Source organism: Neomonachus schauinslandi, chromosome 10 (genome assembly GCF_002201575.2).
Source record: "Neomonachus schauinslandi chromosome 10, ASM220157v2, whole genome shotgun sequence".
NCBI classification, from domain to species: domain Eukaryota; kingdom Metazoa; phylum Chordata; class Mammalia; order Carnivora; family Phocidae; genus Neomonachus; species Neomonachus schauinslandi.
In genome coordinates this window covers 117,367,397-117,376,594 of record NC_058412.1, presented here as the reverse complement: position 1 = coordinate 117,376,594, position 9,198 = coordinate 117,367,397, and the positions used below count along the sequence as shown (strand labels likewise).

At 49.1% G+C, this 9,198-nt stretch overlaps 1 long non-coding RNA gene across 1 annotated transcript; it reads right to left on the bottom strand.

The window, feature by feature from the left end:
- Positions 1-680: 680 nt before the first annotated feature.
- On the bottom strand, positions 681-2,983 carry LOC110579607. Its single transcript, XR_002480281.1, has 3 exons — positions 2,808-2,983; positions 855-914; positions 681-725 (listed from the first exon to the last, which is right to left on the bottom strand). It is a non-coding gene; the product is annotated as an uncharacterized LOC110579607 (long non-coding RNA).
- Between the last annotated feature and the right edge of the window lie 6,215 nt (positions 2,984-9,198).

Genomic DNA, 9,198 nt, shown 5'->3' with positions numbered 1-9,198 from the left:
TATAGCCTTATAGTAAGATTTGAAACAGGGAACTATGAGTTCTACAATTCATTTTTTTTTTTCAAGATTGTTTTGGCTATTCTGGGTCCCTTGAATTTACATATAAATTTTAGGATCGGCTTGTCAAAAAAAACCAGCTGGAATTTCGAGAGGGATTGTGTTGAGTGTGTAAGTCAGTTTGGAGTGTATTGCTGTCATAAGAGTTCTTTACATGTTATACCTTCTTTAAAAAGGTAATTTAATGATTTTATTTATAACAATTTCAGAAGAGTTATGCTTTAGATTAAACACATTTTTATAGCAAATGTAACAGTGAATAAGCTAAAATTGTCCAACTTAGCTGGAGTGAATGACTTTTAAGGTTTCTTGCAACTCTGACAGTGTATGATTTGATTAAGTATGCTCTTGGGAAGCCTGGCTGTTCTTGCCAGGAATGCAAGTTTCCCTCACTCTGCGGGCAGGCAGAAGTAGTCTCCAGCATCATCAGTCTCCCTCTCCTTCAGTGGAGAGAGGGGCTTACCCAATGGCAGATGTAACCCAGAGATCAGACTTACCACCCTGAGCTGAAAGAGTGGCTTGCGGTCAGAGGAGGTGGGCAGGAGAGCAAAGACCTGGATGTCTATCACCGGCGTGAAGGTCACACTCCCAGGGGTGAACGTCAGGAATGGAGCTGATTCGGGTGACGTCTCAAGCTCTAGCTCCATATTGGGGTACAACCTGGCCAGCTGGAGAAAGAGGGCAGAGGCTCGGGGGAGGGCAGGAGAAAAGTCTCTGCACAGCTCACTGATGTGCAACTACAATCTCCACATTTGGTCTAGGTCAAGTTCTCTGTGATGAGTGTTCAGAGGTCTTACCTGAGGAATAATGGCCCGGAATGAACTGGTGTGCAGGTGGATTGGAGAGTCCCCCGGAATCTGCAGTAGAAGCAAGAGGCTACTTGAGATGCAGGACATGGTAGCTAGAGATGTGGACTTTGAGGTCAGACAGCTTGGGTTCAAATCCTACTCTAGCCATTTTTTAGCTGACTCCTTGTTGGCAAGCTTTGTTAGGTTCTGCATCTGTAAAATGGGGATGATAATCATAGCACTCACCATGCAGCATGGGCAAGGATTGAACGAGACAGTGCATGGGTAAAGCGCTAAGCGCAGTGCCTGGAATCTCAGTAAATACTTAGTTACTGTCAGTTTTTGCTATTTATTATTTCTTAGGATGCTCCCCTCAAGAGCCAGTGAGAGCTCATAACCACCACAACCTGGATTGAATCTACTTCCAGATATGGCTGCCCCCCAAACCTTTTCTCACCCTCTTTCCTGGCGCTGCTCTCTACCCGCCCCTCTGACTTGCTGACCTCCCAGCTTGGCGAGCCCTGCCTGCACCTGCACACAGCCCACCTTCCTTGATCTCTCCTCCCTCAAGATCCCCTCTTTACCTGGGCTGCTCCTATAGTGCTTGGCTGTGGGGGTGCGTGGCTCAGACCTCCCTTCAGGGGGCCCCCTGCGAGAAGGGCAGTTGGCTGACAGCCATTCATGCTGGGGCCTCGCTCTTGGAGTCAATTTTTGTGTGTGTGTAAGGAAGGGGTCTGACCGAGCACAGCCGGGGTGTAGTGCTGGAGAATTTTGTCAGATCACGGGCAGGATCAAGACTATGAGCCAAACTGCAAGTCACAAGCCTTCATTCACTTATTGTGATAGTGTAAGCAAGAGGCTAAACAGGAAAGGGTACCGGCCCCTGCTACTCCATTTCCCCTGTGGCCTGGGACCCGTGACGTCAGATGCATCAGCAGAGGGGAGGAGGGGTGATCACCATATTGCCAGAGGAGCCCCAAAGAAAAGGCTCCTGCTGTTTTATGGACTCAGGGGGAGGAGGGGGAGGAGGGCTAGTAGAATAGGATTGAGTACCGAGTCAGACTGGAGAAAGCTGTCCTCCAGGCCCCGGCAAGGGGGTCTCAGCAGAGGCACCAGAGCAGTCTCATCTGGGGACCCCCCACTAGCCCCATCCATAAGGAGGCCTCTGAACGAGGTGTCTAGGCTTGGCATGCAGATAAGCCTAAGAGCACCGCCAGCCCCAGCCTGAGGAGGGGATGGGGCGGAGGCTTGAGTCCTTGACCACAGATCCCTCCAGACACTGCTGAGCACTGGCCTGGCAGCAAGTCTAGTCCAGGAGGACCCGCCAGGTCAAGGCTTCGCAATTGCCTGTGGTCAGGCTGGAAAGGTCACGCACGGGATTTCAGCCTGGGCCGGGCTCGTCCAATTTCTGCCTGCTCCGGAGCTCCTCTGAGCAGCAGGCTCTGCTCTGTGCCCTCCCTCAGCTGAGCGGGGCCTTCTCAGACCTGCGGGGCGGCTCTTCTACCCAGTGTGCTTGCCTTCCCTATCCTCCACGGTTTCAGGACTCCCATCCCACTCCTCCTTCCTCTCGCCTTTATCCTTCGCGGGTGCTCCCCTACTCCATCTCTTCCAAGTCTAGTGCTGCCGTGGCATCTGCTGCTTGGAGGACCTGATATGATACCGCAGAACCTGTTGTAGTTTTTTAATGTACTGCCGATAATAGCTAATATGCATCATGCATCAGACACCAAGCTCTCATCAGACAATCTCTCACACGATCCCTGGGGACTAGGCACTGTTGGGATCCACACGCACAGCCTGGATTTGAACCCATATTTGTCAGGCTTCAGATTATACGTTCTTTCCCTGGCTCCTGAAAACCCCCAAGCTTGGTCTACAGTCCGGCCTGACGCTCTCTCCTGGGATTCCACCACCAACCCCCCCCCCCCCCCCCCCCCGCAGCCTTCTCCCTCCCCTACTCACGTGGTGGTTTTGGATGGTGAAGTTCATGCGCCCAGCCTGGTGGTAAACCTGGCTGGCTGTGTTGAAGACATATTCAGAGACAGCAAAGTAGACCATGTGGTCGTGTTTCTTGGGCAGCCTGATTGGCGGAGCATCGAAGGGGGCTGGGGAGTGCCAGTTTTGGCCAAAGAATTCACCCTGGAGACAGAAGGACACATCGCCCACCCAAGGTTCCTACCAGATAGGGTACCAAGAAGAGGCGTCCAGGGGAAGCCTGGGGAAGCCTCCTGTGCCCTGCATGGTGGTCCGGGTGGTGGTTCCTCTCTAGAATGTGGGCCTGGGGCCCACTTCTGGTCCCACAACATTTAGACCCTGACAGCTGCCTGAAAACCCCCATTACAGCATCGGCTGGGGAGGTACGTGTTGTGCTCTCCAGGGCTCAGGGTGTGGCCTGGTGGTGGAAAGCATGGATTCTAGAGATTAACTGTCACTTCCTAGCTCTGGGACTTTGAGCAGGTCCCTAGCTCCCTCGTGCCTCAACCTCTTCATCTGCAGAATGAGGATGATGCTAATGGCTTCTATTTCATAGAGGTGGCATAAAATTTATATAAGTGAACGTTTGTACAGATACTCAGCATCTGGCACATAGTAAGAAGCATATAAGTGTTTGCTAAGTAAATAAAATTGGAGGAAGATGGCATTCCCGGACCTGCTCAGTCCCCAGGGAACTGTGGAAGAGACTAGAATAAAGAGGGGGCATATTAGTTTCCTATTGCTGCTGTGGACACTGGCCAGGGATGGGAACTTAGGGGCAGATGGATTAGAGAAGGAGGGTAGGAGCCACCTCTGGGAGGTAGTACTGATTTTCTGCCAGTCTTTAGCTCTAAGGTCCTTTCTCCACAGAAACTTACCTTGAAGGGTGTGTCTAGGACTTGAGAAGTCACTTGGGGAGCACCTACTAAACTGTAGTCAATGCTGGCAACCTGATCAATCATTGAGATAACTGTGGAACAGGAAAGAGAAGTGTTATGAATAGAGTAGTCAAACACAGTTGAGTGAGTTGTGCACTGCACAATTCCTGGGCTGTCCTTTCACATGGACTGTTGTCTTTGGAGAATGGAAATGGGGCTGGGGCTCATCTATGGTACCTTCAGTCACAAAGAGAGTGCTGTATTCATCCACTCATTCATTCAATATCTACTGAACACCTGCTATATGCCAAGCACAATGCAAAGGGCTGATGAAACAGCTGAGTGAGATAGTCAGAATCCCTGTCCTTTGACAGTCCAGGGTGTGGGGGATGGGGAGGAAAGGGAAAGACAATCAAATACTTGAGCAAATTAATGTAAAATAGCAACTCTATTAAGTAGCATAAATCCATAGGATGATGTCAACCATATAACAGGGGGTGGGGAATGCAACCTGATTCAGACAGGGAGTCAGAGGAAGTGTTGTTTGGTCTGTGATCTGAAGGATGATCTGAAGGAGGAGTGGGTGTTGACTGGGTGAAGGGTGGTGGATGTGGGGGAAGGACGTTCCTGGCAGAGAGAATGACATGTGTAAAGATCTTGTAGCTTAGGACCATAGTAGAAGCATAGAGGGTGTATTAGAGGAATTAGCAATATTGGAGGCCTATAGGGACTGTGTGGCTGGCCACATTGCCAGACCATGCAAGGCCTTGTCACTCGAAGCGGGGCTCAGTGTCCTGAGAGTCAGAGGAGTCTTCGATGGGTTCCAAGAACAGGGGGAGACCTGACCTGATGTGTGATTGTAAAAGGTCCCTGTGGCAGCCAGAGGGACAGGGCTGGGAGGATCCCCGGCCTTACGCAGGGATTTCAGAGCATCCCTGTTTTGTTAAAGCAGCCAGGAAAGAGCCAACACGTGCTTCTCCCATGTGCTTGTCATCCTCTGTCCACCTCGAGCTCCCAGCATGTTTCCGAGTCATGACGCTCAGTCGCTTTACTCCCGTACCTCCAGAACAGACCCCCAAGAGAGGTGGTCACCCCAAATCCAGCTCCGTAGGATGGAGAGGTACTCCATGGGGAAAGTTCTCCTGGGGCTCTTGAGAGGATGGTGGTGATGGGTCTGGGGGTAGCAGGTGTCATGGCATCTGATGGCACCCAGAGAAAGGAGGGGGCCTCCAAACCTGGCAGAGTCCGGAGATAGGGCTCCAGGTGAGAGGTGGTTGACTTCCTGACCATTTCGCAGATCTGCCGAAAGTGGGGGACAAAGTCAGGTGAGTTCCCCTCTCCCTCTCTCCTGGGCCCTGCCCCTCCCCCACCGCCCTCCAGGAAACCTGGCCTTGCTCCTCACCCTGTAGGCGGGTGTGTGAGGGGTGGAAGAGCACGTCGAAAGGGAGAAGAGGCCACTACCTCCGTTAACACACAGTGCTTGGTCACTGTCCCATTTGGGCTGGGCCACATACGTGGGCCCAGCTTAAGTGCCTAGACTTTTCTGGAACCCACATTAAAGGTGAATGGTGGCCAAGTTGGCACTGCTCTGGGGTCTGCTATTGTCATGGCCCTCAGTTCAATATCTTGGCAGCTAAGTGGCAAGAATTATAGCACATAAACACATTTATTAGAGAGCTAGGGGCAAAGCAGGAGAGTTTTCAGGTGTAGGAGGCAGCTCTTGAACCAGAGGCCCCATCACCTCATTCCTCAGCCCCTTCTCCTTTTCCTGTTCAGGCTCCTGGCTATCTGGAAATAAGGGATCCTAAGGAGCATGGTGTCTGGTCTGCAGGCAGTACTGACTAGGGCCACCAGAGGGCCCCAAAACAAAGCCAGAAGAACAGTTCTCAGGAGAATCCCATTCCTCAGCCGGCCACCAACCTGCTTTTCTGTACATCAAGAGTTCTGGCTTGGGAGATCCCAGAAGTCCCCTGTCTTGTGATTTCCTAACTTCAGCTATTCCTATACCATCTCTATGACTTTACCTTTCTCACCTATTCACTTACCAACTATTTAACATCCAGTGGCCTTTTAAAAATCACATTCATTTAATAAAAAATACAGGAACTTGGGGCGCCTGGGTGGCTCAGTCGTTAAGCGTCTGCCTTCGGCTCAGGTCATGATCCCAGGGTCCTGGGATCGAGCCCCGCATCAGGCTCCCTGCTCTACGGGAAGCCTGCTTCTCCCCCTCCCACTCCCCCTGCTTGTGTTCCCTCTCTGGCTGTCTCTCTCTGTGTCAAATAAATAAAATCTTTAAAAAAAAAAAATTAAAAAAAAATACAGGAACTTTATATCACTTGTCAACGGAAAACTGGCATCCCTTGGCATAAACACGATATAACTGGGGGTAAAAAGAATACAAGAGACTGAAAAAGCGTCCTGGAAGCCAGACTAGATAGGGTTGCCTAGTTGGATAATGCCCCTTTTTTGTTAAAAGTGTTTAGGCTACATCGGCCCCAAACTAAAACTTCTCAAACTGAAAAAGAAAGAGAAAAAGGACTGCAAAGGCGATGGCTTGTTCATTCTGTCATTCTGCATGATGCAGTACCAAAGCTCCACATCACTTAAAATCAACACTTCTTTTGGGCGCCTGGGTGGCTCAGTCGGTTGAGCGACTGCCTTCAGCTCAGGTCATGATCCTGGAGTCCCGGGATCGAGTCCCACGTCGGGCTCGCTGCTCAGCGAGGAGCCTGCTTCTCCCTCTGACCCTCCCCCTTCTCATGCTCTCTCTATCTCATTCTCTTTCTCAAATAAATAAATAAAATCTTAAAAAATATATATAAAAAAATCAACACTTCTTTTGGGGGAAGCTTCCCCACTTTGGGAACCAATGTTTTGTGCAAACACCAAGCCAGCCTGTGTCAGGTGGGCCTGACCTGGGGCACAAGGTAAGGGCAGCGCCACCCAGGCCGCCAGTCCTTCGGGGGCCTGACTTCATCAGCCCAAGTCCCCTGGTCAGAGGTCCTCTCTCTCTTCATAGCTCTCCTCGCACTCTCAGCCCCGCGAGGGCCACAGTCAGTGCCCCCATCCCCTGAAACTGACAACTCCTCGGGCTCAGCCTCTCTGACACCCACCCCATCCCCCCATGGACACAAGGTATCCAGAGTTTTCTGGACCATGTTTCCTATATTTGTAGGGCAGAGACCACCGTTTGCCTCTGGCCTCAGCCCGTTGCCCAGGGCTACTGGGGCATAAATGACAACACAAATAACCTCGCGCCATTGACTCTGTCCTTCCTCTGTATGAGGCACTCGTCAGTGCCTGTGTGTATGATGTCATACAGTCCTCCCAACAGCCCTGCAGGGTAGATGCCGTCATTCTTCCTGTTCTACAGACAAGAATCCCAAGGCTCAGAAGGGTAAGCCAGTTAATCACGGCATCACAGCCAGCAAAGGGGCAGAGCTGAGATTTAAACCCATGGCAGCAGAACCCATGTGGGCAAGAGTGAAGATTCTAGGAGGGGAAATGTGGTGAAGAAATGACTGCAGTACTGCTGAGTGCTCTGAGCACAGTTTGTGTGCCAGGTGCTGCTAAGTGGTTATCGCATCAAATCCTTGCCAGCCCCCTTCAAGGTAGGGGTCCTTGTCCCCATTTTACAAATGAGAAGAGTGAGGCTCCAGGGGGTCCATCAGTGTGCCCAAAGACACACACCAGGTAAATGGAAGAGGCACTCTTTGCCTCTAAGCCTTTTTCCAGAGGTAAGAGGCCAGCCCCACTATTGTTCTCAGTATGGTGCATTTTGGGGGGGGGGGTCAGTCTTATTTAAGAAATATTTTCCTCTCCTCAAAGTGAGAAAGATATCCTAGGTTTTCTCCTAAGAAGTTTTGGATTTGTTTCAGCATTTAAATCCTTAGACCACCTGGACTTGATTTTGTGTATGGTGTGAGGGAGGGATCCAAAGTCACTTCTCTGCAACTCTGTAACATTATCTACAACTAGATATCAAACACTCTGCCAGTTCCAAATGCCAGTTTAGCATATGTGGTCATACAAACTTGGGAAAGCCTTGAAGTGGGCCTTTGCACCATGAATGAAGCAAGTTTTACTAAGCAAATTCAATTGACAGTGTACTGAAGAGACAAGGCTGTTTCCAAATATCAAATATGTACATGCCAATGATCCTTGTATTAATCACAAATCTACTTATCCTTTTGTTTACCTTTTGTTCCAAGATATTTTTGAAATTGTTTTCAATTCTTTCATGGAAGAGGTTCAGGATCCAGCTGGAAGAAAGAGGAAAGAGGATCAGGATCCACTTTATGATTAACTAGGACTCCCAAAGGGAGGGCTACCCACGGATCTGACCTTCCCCCATGTTATCCCATGAAGGGACCCAACCAGATGGGGAACTCTCATATGCTGTTAGTGGGAATGTCAATTGGTGCAGCCAGTATGGAAAACAGTGTGGAGGATCCTCAATAAATTAAAAATAAAACTACCATATGATCCAGCAATTCTACTTCTGGGTAGCTATTAGAAGAAAATGAAAATGCTAATTTGAAAAGATCTCTGCAACTCCATGTTCACTGCAACATTATTTATTATAGCCAAGATATGGAAACAACCTAAGTGTTCATCAATGGATGAAAGGATAAAGAAAATGTGGTACACACACACACACACACACACACAGGAATATTAGACAGCCATAAAAAAGGATATCTTACCATTTGCAACAACATGGATGGGCCTTGAGGCCATTATGCTAAATGAAATAAGTCAGACAGAGGAAGACAAATATCACACGATCTCACTTATATGTGGAGTCTAAAAAACCCAACAACCAAGCTCATAGATACAGAGAACACATTGGTGGTTGCAGGGGCAGGGGCCGGAGTGGGTGAAAGAGGTCAAAAGGTACAAACTTCTAGTTATACATAAATAAGTCCTGGGGATGGGATATACAACCTGGTGACTACAGTTAATAATACTGTATTGCATATTTAGAAGTTGCTAAGAGTAGATCTTAAAATGTTCTCATCACAATAAACAAATTTTGTAACTATGCATGGTGACAGATGTTATTTTTATTTTTTTTAAAGATTTTATTTTTTTGACAGGGAGAGACACAGCGAGAGAGGGAACACAAACAGGGGGAGTGAGAGAGGGAGAAGCAGGCTTCCCGCCGAGCTGGGAGCTCGATGCGGGGTTCGATCTCAGGACCCTGCGATCATGACCTGAGCCGAAAGCAGACGCTTAACAACTGAGCCACCCAGGCGCCCCTGGTAACAGATGTTAATGCAACTTATTGTGGTTGATCATTTCACAGTATCTACAAGTGTCCCATCATTGTGTCGTATACCTGAAACTACTGTGGTGCTGTATGTCATTTATACCTCATTAAAGAGAAAGAAGCGGAGTCAGGCCTATTCTTTATAACCTACAAAATCCACAGAACAACCTACCTGGCAGTTTAGCAAGTAGTCACTCACTCATTCATTCAACAAACATTTACTGAGCTC